Source organism: Puma concolor, chromosome C1, assembly GCF_028749965.1.
Source record: "Puma concolor isolate L17-30 chromosome C1, mPumCon1.1.hap2, whole genome shotgun sequence".
Lineage (NCBI taxonomy): Eukaryota > Metazoa > Chordata > Mammalia > Carnivora > Felidae > Puma > Puma concolor.
Window position 1 is genome coordinate 57,402,179 of NC_141674.1, and position 20,350 is coordinate 57,422,528.

Below are 20,350 nucleotides of genomic sequence, written 5' to 3' on the forward strand. Positions count from 1 at the left end.
CCCAACTACTTTATGCCCTCCTTAAAATATAACTTTGTGTCCGTACATTAACATGTGCCTTTCAAGAAGGTAGGTCAAGAATATATGTCCTCATTGACATTGGGTTTGGCTCTGTACCTTCTTTTGAATAATAAAAATGTGCACAGGCATGCAAACAGAAGCCATAGTTGCATGGCTTGCTTATGCTCTTGTGCTTCTATTGTTTGACATAAGAAGAAAATTTACTAAATAGCCACTGTCTCAAACTGAGAAACATGTGGAACAGATCTAAACTGGACATATAGTTAGACCTAGTGCCTTAGCAATTGTCCCACAGATCTATGAGTAAGGAAATATAAGCCACTGAAGTTCTGGGGTTGTTTCTTATATAATTATTGTACAGTGAGAACTAATATTGTAGGAAAAGGACCAATTTACATGTCACTGTTATTGAATTAATTATTATCATATTTTTATCCACTCATCCCACAAATATTTATTGAATGGCTACATGACATGCCTGGGATTACTCTGGGCAGCATTAGTACTTTTCAATTGCCAGTGATACTTCTCCTTTCTTTTTTTTTTTTTTTTTTTAATTTTTTTTTTTTTTCAACATTTATTTATTTTTGGGACAGAGAGAGACAGAGCATGAACAGGGGAGGGGCAGAGAGAGGGAGACACAGAATCGGAAACAGGCTCCAGGCTCTGAGCCATCAGCCCAGAGCCTGACGCGGGGCTCGAACTCACGGAGCGCGAGATCGTGACCTGGCTGAAGTCGGACGCTTAACCGACTGCGCCACCCAGGCGCCCCAACTTCTCCTTTCTTATATAGGGCACTGAAAATCTGCTAGAGCCTTTCTGTTTAATTTGGATCCAGGTAGATAGAGCTGCTATTGAATAAAATAAACCTTTATATTATTTTTACAAAATAATCAGCATCAGTCACTGTGTAGACTGAAGGAAGAAAGGCACAGAATATGATACTTTCTGATTAATAGAGTGACAATAGAATTTTAAGCTTCTTATTAACAAATGAAGTTATAGATGGTGGGTAGAGCACTGAGTAAAAGCAGGTCAGGATAGACTCCAGTGACAAGTGACTCTAACATCTAGTGATCAGCAGCAGGAAAGATTTATTGATCACTGATGCTCTATGTCAATCATGAAGTGGTTCTTCCTTATGTTGTCTTCTCTCTGGGATCTGAAATATCCAATGTATAAAACATTGTTGAACTCATAAAAAAGAGAAAGTATGTTCTAGCTCTTAAAATTTCTGCTTGAAATGGAATTCAGTCATTTCTTATTTTCATTTAATTGACTGATTTTGTCATCAATGGGTCATGAAATTATAATCTTCCTCCAGGGAGGGGCAGCAAACAATTGTGAATCTTTATGTACTTTTTCCATGCAAACAACCAGAATGTATAGCTTCAGAATTATTGTTTATATTTTATAAGAAAGGACTTTAAACTTGTGAAGTCCCTAGCCTTCAGGGAAATTTTTCATAAATAGCCAAGGCATTTTATGATGAGGAGATACAACACAGGTATAAATCTGACATACATCTTACTCTAACAAGAAATAGAGTGTATATTTGTAATAACTCTAGATCAAATACCTTGCAAAAATTCAAAAATTTTACCTTTATCAATGAACAGTAAATGACTTTAGAGTTCAGAATTTTGCTTCCTATAATATATCTGAGTCCATAATCTTTTATCCTCCCCCAATTCTTTATTAACATTTGCTAATAAGATCCCTTAGAGTCTCTGGTATCAGCATGATTTTTATTAGATAGTACTGGAATTAAAGAATATGAAGCTTATCAGCTTTCTACTTTGACATTAATGATTATAGGACTTATATTTTCTATCTTCTCAATAAAGCAACTAGCAAAATCTCTGGCATAAAGTATGACTAAGAAAACCCTCCTTCTGTGCTTACAAATATACCTCCAGCTGCCTTTAAGGATCATTTAACCTTTATAAAACATAAAAGTAATGTTTTACCACATATAAAGCTCTTTTCAAAAATTTAATTAATTCTCATTACAATCCTATGAAATATGTATTACTACATTTCCTTCTTTATGGATGAATATATTGAGACTACAGGAAGTTAAATAACTTTTGAAATATCAAATACCTTAGCAAGTATTTGCTAAAGGGACCTTTGTTCAATATCCTATACTTTTTCCAGCATACTTGTTATAATGTCCATAATTTACTTTAAAACACTTCAGCATAGTTAATGTGATAGCATGTGTGGGCCAGTTACTTAAATTTTAGCTCTAGGGGTGATTAGATGGTACCATGCTATCATGACTTTAGAGTCTAGAGGTGTTCTTCTAGCAGTATAATAAGGGACCACATTCCAGAGATAACAGATGTTTACCAAAAAATAATTCACTGAAAATCAAAGAAAAGAGGCATTTATTTATTCTAGGAATTGCAATTTGGGCCACATAGATTCTGGTAGAAACTTAAATTGTGTTCTGAGGAAGACAAAGAGGGTCGGAGGCAAAAGGTTACAAGTATAGTTCTCATTTAGGTCCTCTATGCAAAACAGGGATTGAAACTAGGTTAACTAGGATTGGTTGAGTCAATATGCAAATGAGGGATTGAAGCTTGTTAAACTGGACTGGCTCTTTTAGAAGAGAAGAATGGGGATGATCTAGTTACCATGGTGAGGAGGAAGTTAAGTCCAGGCTGAAGGCTTGTGGCTGGTTTAAAAGTTCAAAAAGTTCATAGTTCCTCCAATGAGGATATTTATAAATTATTCCTCCCTTATGGCCTTCTGACCCTGTTTAAAAAGAGACTCTCTTAGCTAGGCTTCCTTGCTTTATTTTGAAATCTTCCAATGGAAAAAAGACAGTCTGTTTAACAAATGGTGCTGGGAGAACTGGACAGCAACATGCAGAAGATTGAAACTAGACCACTTTCTCACACCATTCACAAAAATAAACTCAAAATGGATAAAGGACCTGAATGTGAGACAGGAAACCATCAAAACCCTAGAGGAGAAAGCAGGAAAAGACCTCTCTGACCTCAGCCATAGCAATCTCTTACTTGACACATCCCCAAAGGCAAGGGAATTAAAAGCAAAAATGAGCTACTGGGACCTTATGAAGATAAAAAGCTTCTGCACAGCAAAGGAAACAACCAACAAAACTAAAAGGCAACCAATGGAATGGGAAAAGATATTTGCAAATGACATATCAGACAAAGGGCTAGTATCCAAAATGTATAAAGAGCTCACCAAACTCCACACCTGAAAAACAAATAGCCCAGTGAAGAGATGGGCAGAAAAGATGAATAGACACTTCTCTAAAGAAGACATCTGGATGGCTAACAGGCACATGAAAAGATGCTCAACGTCGCTCCTCATCAGGGAAATACAAATCAAACCCACACTCAGATATCACCTCACGCCAGTCAGAGTGGCCAAAATGAACAAATCAGGAGACTATAGATGCTGGAGAGGATGTGGAGAAACGGGAACCCTCTTGCACTGTTGGTGGGAATGCAAATTGGTGCAGCCACTCTGGAAAACAGTGTGGAGGTTCCTCAAAAAATTAAAAATAGACCTACCCTATGACCCAGCAATAGAACTGCTAGGAATTGACCCAAGGGATACAGGAGTGCTGATGCATAGGGGCACTTGTACCCCAATGTTTATAGCAGCACTTTCAACAATAGCCAAGTTATGGAAAGAGCCTAAATGCCCATCAACTGATGAATGGATAAAGAAATTGTGGTCTATATACACAATGGAGTACTACGTGGCAATGAGAAAGAATGAAATATGGCCTTTTGTAGCAACGTGGATGGAACTGGAGAGTGTTATGCTAAGTGAAATAAGCCATACAGAGAAAGACAGATACCATATGTTTTCACTCTCATGTGGATTCTTAGAAACTTAACAGAAACCCATGGGGAAGGGGAAGGAAAAAAAAAAAAGAGGTTAGAGTGGGAGAGAGCCAAAGCATAAGAGACTCTTAAAAACTGAGAACAAACTGAGGGTTGATGGGGGGTGGAAGGGAGGGGAGGGTGGGTGATGGGTATTGAGGAGGGCACCTTTTGGGATGAGCACTGGGTGTTTTATGGAAACTAATTTGACAATAAGTTTCATATATTGAAAAAAATAAACATTAAATAATAAAACATAAAAAATAAAAAAAAATGAAATCTCCTTTTCCATAGAGAAGCACGTCCTTCTGCTATTAATACTTAAGCAACAATTGATACTTCACCAAATGGACAATAGGTATTAAAATGGGTTTTAATTGTGAAATTAATGTTATTATCATCATGTATTTTTAAAAGGAACCATATTTGAAACATTGAAAATATTCAAGATATGTGGTTTGACTAAACTATCCATGCTTGTTCTCTGTACTTCTCAGAGCATCTATATTTTTGATTCCATAATTGGTCCAATGTCCATTTATCAGTTTTGGGACTATCTCTGGATTGTGTGATGCCAATTAGATGGATTCTTTAATCTCAGGAATTTTGCCATGTTCTCATCAAAACCACTTTAAGTGACTGAAACACCTAAAAGACATAGAGCTGGGGATTCTTCAGTATAGAAAAAAGGTTGTATGAACTCATTCTACATCAGCTTTCCTGATAAATAGTAACCTAATAAATGTCCATGTAGGGGACAGAATTGAGGAATAATCTGTGGCTTGGTTTGTTTATAACCTGACAAGTAAGTTATGGAAAGTAATTCCAGCCACCTCCTACTTTACCAGCACCTACTTTTATCTATTACCAAATTGATTTAGGTCAGTTCTTAATCACATTGCATATGTTCTCATGAACACCATGCAACCTTCCTTCTTGAATGCTGATCTTTGTAACCTGAGATCATCTGTGTGCTGACATTGAAGACAGTGACTTAGTGACTGGATCATGATATTCTCAGGACCTTGAAATGCTTTGGATATGTATCCGAGCTCTACAAATAGTTGCGTAAGTTAGAAATCAACTCCTTAAGAATGTTTCCTCAGGTGCTCTGGAGCCCCCTGAATTTTTCTATACAGCAATGTAGAATGAGAGATTCTACTGCAATTTTAAAAATTAATGTTCCTATATGCAGCAAGCACTCAGAGAAAATATCGATACTTAGTAATAAAAAAGTGGTTAGCAATTATACAAAGCCCATCTTTAGGCAGCTTTACAAATAACAGCTAATTAAATTTTACTAAAGACAATTAATTTATAACATAAACATATGGTGGAAATAAGATAAACAAAGCACAGACATAGGAAATAACACCCAAATTAAATGCAAGTTGATTGAAATTATTTTTCCTCCTTAAAGGGTACATGCACCCACTGTCTTCAATAATTTTTATTATTGTTTCAAGAAAGCTGCATATATTTATTCTGAATATCACACTTTTACCAGGACTTTGAGATTGGCTTTAATTATCATAGCCATCATTTCAAGGCAAAAAAATTCTTTAACTATTATAGTAAAATTCAATTGTGAATAAAAGATCAAGTTGCGTTGTTATTGAAATCGGGCAATAAAAAGTAATTTTCCTTTGGTTTTCCACCTTCGATGCTTTAATGATCTGATTACCACCAATTTTTGTTTCTCTTATTCTGCTTTCCAAACTGGAACTATTATTTTGGTGGTGAGCCTTTGCTGATAGTACAAAATAATCAGTCAATTTTGAAACCTCAATCCGTTTTTAAAATTTTTATACAGTTTTGTTTGAAATCAAGTCTGTAAGAAGGGAAGGGACTTAGAAACTGATTTGGTCTTGTAACCTTAATTGCTAATTTCTGGTTCAGAAAGTTCCTGGAATTGTATTGATGGGAGTAGGTGGCACTATCATATTTTTGGCATTTTATGATGTATTATAATGAAATTTTAATTGTTTTTGCCTCTTTCAAGACTTTATAACCCACTAAAATTATTATCCTTTTTTAAAACCTGTTGAAGCTGACTTGCCCATGTGTGTTAGAAGAAGCAGAATTACCACTGACACATCTTCAACTATAGGACAAAACTCAAACTCTTTAGCATGATATAGATTTCTTATGACCTTCAATTTCTGATCCTTATTACTTTTTCAGCTTAATGTCTTAATACTGTACCACTTGGATCTGGAATTCTAGTTATGCAAGGAATTTTTCTGCTATTTCATATCTTGAATCTTTTGTACAGTTTCCTCTTCATAAGATAAATTTTCTTATACCTAGAAAATTCCTGATCTTTTAAGGTGATTTGGAGAGTCTACTTTAAATTACTTCCACTGGGTGATCTCTGTGAAACCTCTCAGGTAGAGTTCATGATGCTCTCCTTTGGGTTACATGTCATCTTGAATAAACTTCCATTATATTTCTATTTGCCTGGATTACGTGCCTGATTTGTCTACCAGTCATTGAACTTTTTGACAATAAAGGCTATCTTTTATTTATTTATTTTTGCCTCGCTCATCATCTAGCACCCGTTGAAGGTCTTTAGAGGAAAAGAAGGATCTGGCTTTTCTCCCAGTTCCAAGGATGAATTCTTCATTCCTGAGTCCTTTGCCATTAATCTTTAAGTAGTATCATTAATTTGGTCAGATATAACTTGATGATTGGCTTTCTTAGCTGGTGGGCATGGGCATGTAAGTTCTCTTTTCCTCTTCCTTCTATCATGTAGCTGGAGCAAGTGAGCCAGAGCTCTTCTTTCAAGATAAGCAAGTTTATTACTTCTCTCTCTGTCTGTCCATCCTTTCCATAGTGTCAGTTATCTGGAAGACAGTGAGATGTGGCTTTTTGGGTAGAGATAAGAGACTTAGTAAACTTACTGCTTAGAAGGGTCTGGAAGAGCTTTTGTTATTTTGTTGACCATTTAGAGCACCATCAGTCCAGGCTATCCTGTGTACACAGCCAGCTCACAGAGATAGAAAATATTTTGCCTCCCATAATTTGTGGTCCTATCATTAGTTAAGGATTTTAAGAGGCCAGGATTTGTCTCTAGTAAGCTGACAAAGAAAAATCATAACATATTAAAGGGGATTCTATATCTGCAGAGAAAGGACAAATAAAAGATTAGATGACTGACAAAAAATATAGCTGTTGGAGAAGAAAAATGTCAACTTGAATGAAAAAGTAATATGAGCAGTTAGCATTCAAAATTAAACAGAGCAATAACTTTTTGGAAATAAAACTTTCATCAATTAGACATGATTTACAACTAAACAATTTGATAGGTAAACTGAAGAAAGTGTGCCATTGTTGAAACCTGAATTGGTATCCTAGATGACCAAATAGAAGAAATAAAGAAAAGCTCAGAGCAAATACTTTAAAATGGAGATATTGATGGATAAGAGAATCTGAGGATAGATATAGAATATAATATGCAATAATAGAATTTCCAGAAAAAGAGAAAGGAACAGATATAGGGGTTTCATAAATTCAACACAAATATCTGTGGGGTAAAAAAGACCAGATTTTATCATTTTAAAGGATGCACTGAATTCCTGGTATGAGTGATAGAAAAAGGACACGTACCTGGGCATAAAAACCTCTAAATTTAATGATAAAGAGAAAAATTTCTTAGAGTTTCAGACAGAAAGATCAAAATGCCTACAAAAGTAAAAATAAGCTAGAAGATGGTGGAATAATACATTTAAATGAGTGAGAACTAAGAATTAAAACCCCAGAAACCTACAACTGGCCAAGGTATTAACATGTTAAAGCAAGATAGATAGAAAGAAAGGTAGATAGATAGATAGATACTCAAGAATACAGAATGTGTGTCCCCTCACATAGGGTGATATATAATTTATCATTCCAATTGAGAGCAAAAGGTGCCACTGTTAATAATTATTCTACAACAACAGGTAACAGGTATAAACTAGAACTTAACTAGGAAAACTGGACTGGAATATAATTTATCATCCTAAAAGTCAGAAATGGCACTATGAACACCTACACCAAAACAGGAAAATAAGGATGAATGGTTACTACCTATATACAACATTTGAGGAAAATTCTAAAGAGCTTGAACCATTAAAAAAATAAAGAATAAAAGAATCAGAAGAAAAATATAAACACTCAAGGAAGGAAAAATAAATTGGGAAGAAATAAGTGGTGAGCAGTAAAACTTACAATTAGATTTAAATAAATGGTGACAGATCATTTGGTAATAGAAATGAAATGTTAAATAGAGTTTCCTGAAATATAAGAAGCATATTCAAGATAAATTATAATAGTCATCCAGAAATAAGAGTAATAAACTATGTCAATAAGAGTTGGGGTGAGAATAGGAAAAAGAGGGAATGTAAAGCATTTTTATCATTCATCTGGAGGGGAGAGAGACTGTTACAGAGAGGGTAGTAGAAGTATTCTTGTATTCTTAGTTTGTTAAGGTGAGTAGGGGAGAAGTGCAATAGAATACTCAGAATTAGCCAAGCTCAAGGTTGAGGACATAGTCCTTAAATCATAGGACTTCCAAGTTTCTAACACTCTGATACCAGCCACAAGTTCAGGGGTACCAAGGGCTATTGTCACTTTACCAGCATGCTACAAATTTGGGGTCTCCACAGACGTCCTCAGATTCAATAATTTGCTAGAATAACACAGAACTCAGGAAAGCACCATACGTATTATTATATTTTTATTATAGCAAAGTATACAAATCTGAACCAGTAAGAAAAAGAGATACATAGGGCAGAATTGGGGATGTGGGAAGGTTCCAAACACAAATTTTCCATAGCTTCTGGAATGTATTACCCTCGTAACATTGACATGTAGCAATATATGCACACAGTATTGGTAAACTAGGAAGCTTGCCTTATTTTGATGTCTAGAATTTTAATTGAGTTTTCATCATGTAAGTATGACTGATTAAGCTGTTGCCCACCTAATTGAATTCAATATCCATTTACTACCACCCTTCCCTGGAGGTCAGACTGATACCATATTGCTCAAAATCCCAACCCTCTAATCACATGATTGGTCTTTCTAATGTGACCAGCCCCTACCTTGAGTCATCCCATTAGCATAAATGATCAAATGTTGTCAGAGGGATCAACCACGAATAACAAAGTTGCTCCAGTTACTTGAGAAATTTCCAGGGTTTAGCAATCACTCCAAAGAGACTGGAGACAAAAGTCACACCTTTCTTCAGGCTGAAGCCAAATTCTTTATTACACAAGATCATCTTTGTGGAGGAATTATTTGGTAACTTTCTCTTTTTATATTATAGAAGTTATGTATCTGAAAAAGAATGGAAATATATAGTACAACTTACAAATTATTCAGGGCTAAAATGAATAAATTGTTGGGCTAAATCAACAAAAATAACAAAAGGTCTGGGCGCCTGGGTGGCTTAGTCGGTTGAGCATCCGACTTTGGCTCAGGTCGTGATCTCACCGTCTGTGAGTTTGAGCCCCACATCGGGGTCTGTGCTGACAGCTCAGAGCCTGTTGCATGCTTCAGATTCTGTGTTTCCCTCTCTCTCTGCCCCTCCCCTGCTCAAGCTCTGTCTCTCTCTCTCTGTCAAAAATAAATAAACATTAAAAAAGAATTTAAATAATGAAAGGTTAAAGGGTGAAATATTGGTCAATGGATAAAAATGGAAGTGAGTTTTACAAATTGCAAGTAATTCCCATGAAAGGGAAGGTCCTGCCTACCCATTTGTTCCTTTCTCTATCCAGTTAGCTAGAATGTAGATACTAGAAAAGAAAATATAGAGCCATTTTAGAATACAATATGGAATCTGTGAACTGAGAAGATAGAAGTTCTGGAGTTAACACTATTGAAGCACAGATTCCACTGTGGAATCACCTACCTTGATATTTGTGAGATACGAATAACTATATTTTTAGAGAAGCTGACCCATATCCTAACTAGTACAACTTGGCAAAGGGATAGTAAGAAATTACTATATGTAGATAACCATAATGGAAATAATGATAAACAAGATGGCATTTCATGTTAAAATCACAAAAGTGACTAAAATAGGTCATTGTGTAATAATATGAGGCAAAATCAATATGATGACATAATAGTCATATACTTATATACTCTGAACAAGCTACATAAGCATAGCTGTTAAAAATATAAGAATATAGAGGTGCCTGGGTGGCTCAGTCGGTTAAGCATCTGACTTTAGCTCAGGTTGTGATCTCATGGTTTGTGAGTTCGAGCCCTGCATCGGGCTCTGAGCTGTCAGCACAGCCTGCTTTGGATTCTGTGTCTCCATCTCTTTCTTACCCCTCCCCTGCTCACACTCTGTGTCTTTCTCTCTCTCAAAAATAAATAAACATTAAAATTTTTTCAATATATAAGAATATAAGAAGAAAATGAAAACAAAGATAGAATTGTGAATTTATAACTTCAAAACACTTTTCCAGAACTGAAAAGATTTAGTAGACAACATTTAAAATATAGGGATCATTCTTTCATGGTGTAATCAATAAGCTTGATTTAATAAATACATTTAAAATATTAGTATTTTGTAAAACAAAATATCTAGCATTTTCTTTAACGTTTCATAAGAGTTTTTAAAATTCAAGATTTTGGGGGGGCATTTTCTCTGATTATGATCTAATCAAATTAGAAATAAATCATTTAAGGTTGTTAAAAACCTTAGCAATTTGAAAGACACTAATAGATGACTTAGATTAAAAATCAAAAATGAGGGGGCGCCTGGGTGGCGCAGTCGGTTAAGCGTCCGACTTCAGCCAGGTCACGATCTCGCGGTCCGTGAGTTCGAGCCCCGCGTCGGGCTCTGGGCTGATGGCTCGGAGCCTGGAGCCGGTTTCCGATTCTGTGTCTCCCTCTCTCTCTGCCCCTCCCCCGTTCATGCTCTGTCTCTCTCTGTCCCAAAAATAAATAAACATTGAAAAAAAAATTAAAAAAAAAAAAAAAATCAAAAATGAGGGGCGCCTGGGTGGCGCAGTCGGTTAAGCATCCGACTTCAGCCAGGTCACGATCTCGCGGTCCGTGGGTTCGAGCCCCGCGTCGGGCTCTGGGCTGATGGCTCAGAGCCTGGAGCCTGTTTCCGATTCTGTGTCTCCCTCTCTCTCTGCCCCTCCCCCATTCATGCTCTGTCTCTCTCTGTCCCAAAAATAAATAAACGTTGAAAAAAAAAATTTTTTTTTAAAAAATCAAAAATGAAGTTAATTATCATAAAGCAAAGAACAGAAGATCATTTTATGTCAAAACACATATAGGCTATATCAAAAGCAATACACATGAAAAAATGTATAGATTTGAATGTCTTGATTTTTAAGAGATGATGAAAAATAAAAGAACTTGGCATTTATCATAAGGAATTAGACATTAATGGTAAACAAAAAATAAGTTGGAAGGGTTAAACTAACATAGAGAAAAATTTGTGTTATATAATGGAAAAAATAGAAAAAAGGATTTTTTTTTAATTGAAAAGCTGGTGCTGTGAATTCTTTGATGAATTTATAAACATTAGATGATCTTGGAAACTTCACAGTAGAATATATCCTAGATTAACATGAATCAGGAGCAGTTGGTTGCTTCTGTGACAGAATGTTTTAAATTTTATTTGAAGTTCCCCAAGTTTTTATTGTGTATGGCATTTTTTTAAAAAATTAACAATGTAGATGAACCTTGTGATAGGCAAAAGCCAACCAGAAGCTGAATTCAAGCTGTATGTCACCAGTTTGCACATTTTGGTTTATATTACTCCTTGGTGTGGCAGTCTCAATTTTTAGCATGCTGTCAAACATGTTAGGTAAAATATACAAAACATTGTCATATAAAAATAATCGACCTCTCTTTGAGACTTGTATTTTTTCTAAGATAAATCCATTAATATTAATTGGAGCTCAGTCTTTCTTGTCTCTTTCTTTCTTTCTTTCTTTCTTTCTTTCTTTCTTTCTTTCTTTCTTTCATTCTTTCTTTCTCTCTCTCTCTCTCTCTCTCTCTCTTTCTTTCTTTCTTTCTTAAATTCATGGAGAGTGGTATTACATTGAATTCAAAAGTAGGAGAAATGAAATAAAATTGTTCTTTAAAAGGATGGTAGTTTTGGGGCACCTGGGTGGTTCAGTCGGTTAAGCATCCAACTTTGGCTCAGGTCATGATCTCATGATTCATGGGATCAAGCCCTGCATCGGGCTTTATGCTGACAGCTCAGAGCCTGGAACCTGATTCAGATTCCGTGTCTACCTCTCTCTCTTCCCCTCCCCCACTGGTACTCTGTCTCTCTGTCTCTCAAAACTAAATAAACATTAAAAATAAAATAAAAAGATGGCAGTTTTATAATCATGAAGGAGATGAACAAGGACAATTTTATTTGGTGATTGTCATCTATCTGCACCCTCTTTTTTTTAATTAAAAAATTTTTTTAAATTTATTTTTGAGACATAGAGAGACAGAGCATGAGCAGGGGTGGGGCAGAGAGAGAGGGAGACACAGAATCTGAAGCAGGCTCCAGGCTCTGAGCTGTCAGCACAGAACCCGACGCAGGGCTCAAACTCACAGACTGTGCGATCGTGACCTGAGCTGAAGTCAGATGCCTAACCGAGTGAGCCACCCAGGTGCCCCTCTCTACACCCTCTTTATACTTTTCAACCACTCTCTGGGGTTAGAAATCCATGGTCTACTCTGTACATGTAGATGTTCAATAGTTTGATTAACTTTCCTTTTCACCAAAAGTCATCAGAGAAAACCATAAATTGATATTCTGATTTATTTCAGCCAGGTAGAATGGAGTGAAGGTTTACTTCACATGGCTTTTAAGACAGTGACACTCATCTTTCTTAGGAATTCCAGATAAAAATAAGAATTTCCAAGAATTACACTGTAGCAGATTATGTAGGATTGTGGATTAGTCACACAAATATTCTTGAATCCATTCTATAAAGATGATAAATGGCTAAAATCTTGGTGCCAAAAGGAAGAAAGGGACAATGTGCAATCTGTGAAGAAAACACAGACCATTTGGCTTTAACTGTAACTGTGTCCAAGTGCATTGCCAAAGGAGACGAAGGGCTTGGAAGGTAAATAATTAGTCCAGAGACTCAAGCCCCATCTGTTCAGACAGGCTGAAACTCACTGTGATGACAGTGTTTATGCTGGGCATTGATTGATGTCATCCCCATTGGCTCTTGACATGAGAGATAGTTGAGAATGTCTGAATTAGAAATTGGTCTCAGGATCCTAAATGTGAGCCAAGGCCAGTGGCTGTGAAAGCATTATAGCAAAAGAAAACTAGTGTCCTCTTCCAACTATTTCTCAAGAAAAGAAGAAAAAGCAAAAGGAGAAAAAATAAGAAGAAAATGTAGAATGCTACAAAACTAGAAAATAGTAAAAATACCAGCTGCTTATTTATAGTTAATAATTTTTTGCATACATTTGACCGATATGTTCCTTTCTGCCACATTTATTTTTGTTTTATTTTTATTGTTCTTAAATGTTAATTAGTTTTCTCTTACATTATAAAAATGAATTTGTACTCAGTATGGGCAATTTCTGATGATAATTTATTACATTAATAATTTTTTGTTTCATTTTTAATTATGTGACAAACAATATAGTATTCTTTTATGATATATCTTCCTTGACTTGTGCAGTTACATACTGATAAATTCACTGTAAGTTGGAAACATTATTAGGTTGAAATGCATTCCATACACCTAACCTATGAACATCATAGCTTAGCCTAGCCTATGGTAAACATCCTCAGAACACTTACATTCGCCTATTGTTGAGAGAAATTATCTAACACGAAGCCTATTTTATAACCAAGTGTTGAATATTTTATGTAATTTATTGAATACTCTACTGACAGTAAAAAACAGAGTGGTTGTTACTCCTGTTTGCCCTTATGGTCACGTGGTTCTCTGGGAGCTGCAGCTCTTTGCTGCTGCCTAGCATCATGAGTTGAGTACTGTACTGCACTCCCCTATTCTGGGAAAAAATAAAAATTCAAAACTGAAAGGACAGTCTCTGCTGAATGCATATCACTTTTGCACAACAGTAAAGTCCAAAAAGCAGCAAGTTGAACCCTTATAAGTCAGGGGCCATCTGTATTATAGCATGTACTTATTTATTCATTTTTAACATTTGTCTTTGTTACTAAGTAAATAAGTTATCTGAGGAAATGGATCTTATATGCTCACTGCTGCACCCCCAAAACCTAGAACAGGGCCTGGCACATTGGGCTCACTCTGGAAAATACTTGCTGAATGAACGAGTGAACTTATACTCATAAAAAATTGTTAGAACTTCAAACATTTTTACATGAGTTATTTTTTTAATTCTCATAGCAGCCTACAGATTAGAAACTAATTTTCCAGTTATTTGCCTAATATTACACAGCTTTTGGAAATAAAACCAAGCCAACTCTAAAGCCTGACTCTTTTTTTTTTTTTTTTTGGTAGTATCAAGATTTTTTTTTAATTCCAGTTAGTTAAAACCTAGCATTTTATTAGTTACAGGAATACAATTCAGTGATTCAACATTTACAAGCAACAACACCCGTGCCTATCACAAGTGCCCTCCTTAATCTCCATCACCCATTTAACCCATCCCCTAACCTGGCTTCCCTCCAGCAACCCTCAGTTTGTTCTCTATAGTTGAGAGTCTGTTTTATGGTTTGCCTCTCTTTTTTCCTCCCTCTGTTCATCTGTTGTTTCTTTAAAGCCCAACACTTAATGACTACTCACTAGTTGTATTGCTGATTATTTAAGCTATCTTTTGGAGAAATTACCTGGATTAGACTCACTTGTAAAGAACCAAAAGAGAGAAAAAAAAAGACATTAGCATACATGGAGAAAATCTCCCAAATTTGATTTCTCATTCAAAAGATTTTTACTGCAGACAGGATTTTAAAGGTAGCAGTAGAAAAAATATTCCATGAATCATTCATCTGCAGTGGATGGCTTTCTTCAGGTGAAGGGAAGGCTTTCTTTCTCTTTTCATATTTTATCATTTGGGGGTAAAGAATCATAGCTATTAGAGATGAGAACAGCTTTAAAAGTCTAGTTCATTTACAGTCATGTATTTTTGTTTTGTTTTGTTTTGTTTTGTTTTGTTTTGCGATCTTCCAGTTTAGAAGGTAAAGTGGTTCTCTCTGGATCACTGAACCAGCCACAAGGCTTTTACTTGCCTGGGCAGCATCACCTGAAATTCAAGGGCTGAGACTCCAAAATATGATTTATTCAACGAAGGTAAAGAAGTGAAATAATAATTAAAGTATGCATCGATTTATTTCAGGATAGAAATGTAAACTCAAGAAATATAAATTTCCCAGGGAAAGTTACCTGGTTTTTTTTTTTTTGGTTCCTTAACCAGATCACACAGCAATTTGATCATAGTTAAATGAGTTGAAATGAATGAATAGTGACAAGCGGCTAAGGACAAATTACTGAACCCTTTTGTTCAATGCACATGATTACAAGTCTTAGAGATTTTGCTGAAACCCTCATAAGCCTGGTGGAGTTTGTTGAATTAATTTTGAGAAATGATTTTTCATTGTCTAAATGGCCTATTTTGAAAATGCAACCTATGCTACAAGAAGGACTTGTAGGATCTAGTTGCTAGCATACCAGTTGGCAAAGAAGCTCTAGAACTAATCAAAAAGGTGCCCCAGAGAAGCTGAACTTTTTCATCCTAGGGCAAGTGTACACTTATTCTCCCTCCTAGAGCTGGAGACTTAATTCACTAAAAAGGCAGTATATCCTCCTCCAAAGGATTCAGTATCTGCCTTAGTTACATGAGTCCTTTATTAGAACTTAATGGTTTCAAGTGAAACAAGCCCATTTGAATTTGCTTAAGCAAAACAAGGTAATTTATGATGAAAATCTAGAGGTAATTCACAGGAAGAGAGCTCGCAGTCTAGGTGATTTTGAGAGTTGCTTAGGTTGGAATGTAGCTACTCGTATAAACCGATCAAGACAAGTGTGCATTACTGAACTTCCTGAGTTCTGTAGTTCTCTCAGCTGACCACCACTCTCAGTAATGCCTACCTTCATGCAGCAATTATTTTCCTAGCAGTCTAACACCTTTGTTTTCCCTTAGTGCAAAATGTTTGAAGCTTCTTTGAAAGAAAAGTAGCAGAGGAAACTCAACTTCCTTCAGCTCTATTAGTTAATAAGAATCTTTCCTTTTTTCCTATAAGCTCCAGAAAACATGACATTTGCTTTCTTCAAATTATGGGCAATTACACTTGCAAATAATTGACTAGTTAACCGTCTTATTACTGTCTCTCAGACTGGGAGGAAAAAGAGACTTCAATCTGGAAGGTGGTTTTCTGGAGCAGAAAAGCATTTCAGCAGAGAAGGCTTATAACCTGACCCAGTCCCAGCATGTGTTAGGTATATGCCACTTACAGTGCTTTGTTACTTGCTCTACTATAATTATTCAGGGTGATAGTTTATGTATGTTGAGGAAGATTAAGAAAAAAATAACTATGCCAGGAATTCACACCTTGTGAAAGAATGATGTATATAAACAACCAGTTAATGCCAATAACTTAAAAAAAACTATTGAAAAATTTGTAACACTGAAGTAATACACTGATGATCAATACCAGTTGCTTAAATCAGTGGCTGACTGGAAAATAACTTAAAAATTCTTCTACACCTAATTCCAGTCCAAGTCTCAAACATAGGTGGTACCTGGCAAAATAATCCCCAAAGTTTATCTGCAAGAGAACATGGTATCAACTATAAGCTAAATATTTGAATTCACTAGGATATTTTAGCTCCATTTTTTATATTTTAGATAGAGGGGCATAGGCTTTGTAGATGGACATGGAAAACTTAGAATCTTTGCCATATTTTAGTTGGGTGGCATTTGATATATTTTTTAATATCTCTGGACTTCATTTGTAAAGTGAGGGAAATAATACCCACATCATAGAATTATTATGGGGGAACAAATGGAGTATATTATATACACAATGAGAAGAGTGACACATACCGTACTCAGTACATAGTAGCTATATAACTGAAGATGTTATATAAGGAAATACTGTAGCATGTAACACCTCTATACTATAAATAAAGTAAGAGTCATGTTCAGCATGTAGAGTCCTGGAGGAACTGAAAACCCAGATTTCTAGTAATATCAATATACTTATTTATTTTTCTTTCATACATTATATACAAAATAATTTCAAAATTATAACACTTATACTGCTATCAGGAAAAAAATATTAAATAGAAAACCTAGGAGAATAAATATCAAACATATAAAGACTAAAAAATTAAGGTTTAGATTTATAAAATATACAATATACAAGTAAATGTACAAGTAAAATATACAAGTAAAAGTCATTCATTTCATCCTACATTAACAAGTCAGAAAATATAATTGGAAAATTTTACACACATGTACATGTCCAATGGATAAACTCAGTCAACAAGTTTGCAGAATTCTTTGTGCAAACCAGGGTTTCTCAATCTTAGAAAAGTTGACATTTTGGACTGGTTAATTCTTTGTTGTAGAAGACTTTTCTGTACATTGTAGGATGTTTTACAGTCTTTACTCACTAGATTCCAATAGCCCCTCCTGCCCTCTACACCAAAGTCATGACAATCAAAACTGTCTCCAGATATTGCCAAATGCTCTGGGAGGCAAAATTATCCCTAGTTCAGAACCATTGATATAGCCTATATTATAAATGTCTTAAATGGAGAAAATGATCACTTTCTTTCATACTAACCTCAGTACTATAAAAATGTCAATTATTTTCAGTTTTAAAGAGCTTTATATAAAAAATTATTAAGAAAACTAACAACCTAGAAAAATAAAGATATGTAGATACATAAATCATAAGAAAAAAGATAATATTGGCTAATATATAAATAAAATTTCTAAATCACTAATAATATAATAAAAACATAATTGAATAAGTAGAAAATACATATTTTAAACATCAATGTTAGAAGGTGCCTGGGTGGCTCAGTCAATTAAGCCTCTGACTTCAGCTCAGGTGATGATCTCACAGTCCATGGGTTGAAGCCCTGCATCAGGCTGTGTGCTGACAGCTCAGAGCCTGGAGCCTACTTTGGATTCTATGTCTCCCTCTCTTTCCACCTCTCCCCCCGCTCCCCCCCAAAATAAATAAATATGAAAAAAAAACTAAACATCAGTGTTAGTAAAAGTGTTTTCACATAGATTTTCACTTTCCCTACTGGCATGAGTATATATTGGTGTAAGCTTTTTCAGCAGTCTATTTGGCAGTAGTATCAAAAAGGTTTTAAAATATGCATGTCGTTTTACTTAGTAATTTCACTCTTTAAAATTTTTCCTGCATATATAATCATATATGTGCAAAAATATTTGTGAACAAGAGTGTTTGTGATGTGAGATTTAAAATGGCAAGAATTAGAAATGTTATTAATGTCCAAGAGCAGGAGTTAGATAGAGTAATTATGGAATCACCATTGAATATAATGTTATTCCTCTATTATTACACTGTTTAATAATATTATAACAAATATCTTTAATAATAATAATGATGTGTGTGCGTTTACATGCACGAATGTGAGAGGTTAAATTTCTCAGGAAGCAGACTCAGTAGACTCAGAGACAAAAGTTGATATGCTGGCTATTTCTTAAGGAGAGTCCTTGGGAACAATTCCTGTAGAATGGAGAGAAAGGAAGTACTTGTAAGCAACAGAAATAAAGCTGTGACTTATGCCTAATTATGACTTTTTTTGACACTCAGGGAGCTGTGGAGCTAGAGTAGCCATTGAATGTCCCAAAAGATGGGCCAAGATTTTATATCCCTGCATCAATCATTTACTGGATGTGGACTTCTGCAAGGAGGTACGTGACCTTGGATAAGATCCTCTTCTCACCTGAGGTATGATCCTTGAAGGTGCTAGTTCTAGGGGCTGGGACAAGTCTTTATGGAAGGGACACCCAGGTGGTACATCACAGCATCCATCACAAAGCTTGTGTGTTTTGGTCTCTGTGAAAGGAATAAAGCAACATCCTTCTTTGCTGCCCAGGTTCTGAACAAATTGAAAAATAAGATAAAAACCTCCTCAGAATGAAGGGTAAGTACATCATTTTTAGTACCAAAAAAATAAAAAATAAAAAATCCTGCTAATGAAGAAAATGGCAAGTAGGTTTTCTAATACTTACACCAAAATTAGAGTTCCCTATCAATCTTCAACAGAGTTGGGCTGGGAGAGATTTCCCACTGGGTGCCCACTTTACTAAGACTTACTACATGGAGAAGAAGAACAGAAAGTATGCTCCTTTGTAGGCACTGGGTCCCAAGAGAATGAAAAGAAGGGGCTGGGCAACTCACCAATTTCCACTTCCAAACTCACTAGTCTGATTTCTCCTCCTCTGAGAAGGAGTGAGAAGAAATGTATATAGAGAAACAAAGGACCAGAGTGATTGACTTACTGTGTGCTAATTGGCTTCCTCCACAATGTAGAAAATATCAGCAATTCAGAAAAAGCATTTATTTAGTAATGGTATACATGTGGAAAAGAAAAAGAGTATAGGCAAACACAGCATGCCAAAAATGTTATATCTGGTTGTGCCATTGGGGCAATATCAATGCTCTTTTTAAATTTTTTTAAAAATTTTATGAGTATCTTATATTGATACTTTTGTTTTCATATTTTGTTTTCATGATATAATAATTATTGTAAAAAATTAAAGCCACTTTGTTCATAATAAAATAGACTGTATACAGAACACAAGGATGGTGAAGTGGGAGAAGATTGAACTAAATAAATGGAGAGGAAGAGAAGAAATAATAGGACAACAAGAATAGCAGATACAGGGGCGCCTGGGTGGCGCAGTTGGTTAAGCGTTCGACTTCAGCCAGGTCACGATCTCGCGGTCTGTGAGTTCGAGCCCCGCGTCGGGCTCTGGGCTGATGGCTCAGAGCCTGGAGCCTGTTTCCGATTCTGTGTCTCCCTCTCTCTCTGCCCCTCCCCCGTTCATGCTCTGTCTCTCTCTATCCCAAAAATAAATAAACGTTGAAAAAAAAAAATTTTAAAAAAAAGAATAGCAGATACAGGTGGCTGAGAGAGGAGTTGAAAAGATAGTGGGCAGGACACTTGTTACTACTCAATAAAAGAGAAGTACACAGAGCCTATCACTACCAGCTACAAGGAATAGTGGTTTATGTTAGAAAATGGTCTTCTTTAACTTTAGAAAGCAGAGTGCTTGTTAGCATAGCAGTTATTCTGGCTGCATTCCAGCTCAGATAACAAAACTTCAAAAATGGCCCTTGGATCCATCAGACAGAATTAAGCCAGAGTTTAGATTAAAAATGCATTGGACACCTAATTTTGACACTTGGACACTTTCTCCCCAACCTTAGAATGTAACTATCATTGATAGGACTTGGTTTTCTGTATATACTGCTATTTCCCGAGCACCTGGAACAGAATTTGTAA

General features: G+C 35.6%; 1 long non-coding RNA gene across 1 annotated transcript in view; it reads left to right on the forward strand.

The window, feature by feature from the left end:
- Positions 1-20,350, forward strand: part of LOC147578094 (uncharacterized) — a 195,607-nt gene that overhangs the window by 58,508 nt on the left and 116,749 nt on the right. Inside the window, exon 2 of the long non-coding RNA XR_015254194.1 lies at positions 18,652-18,752. This is a non-coding gene — a long non-coding RNA (uncharacterized LOC147578094). The remainder of the gene's footprint in view (positions 1-18,651; positions 18,753-20,350) is intronic.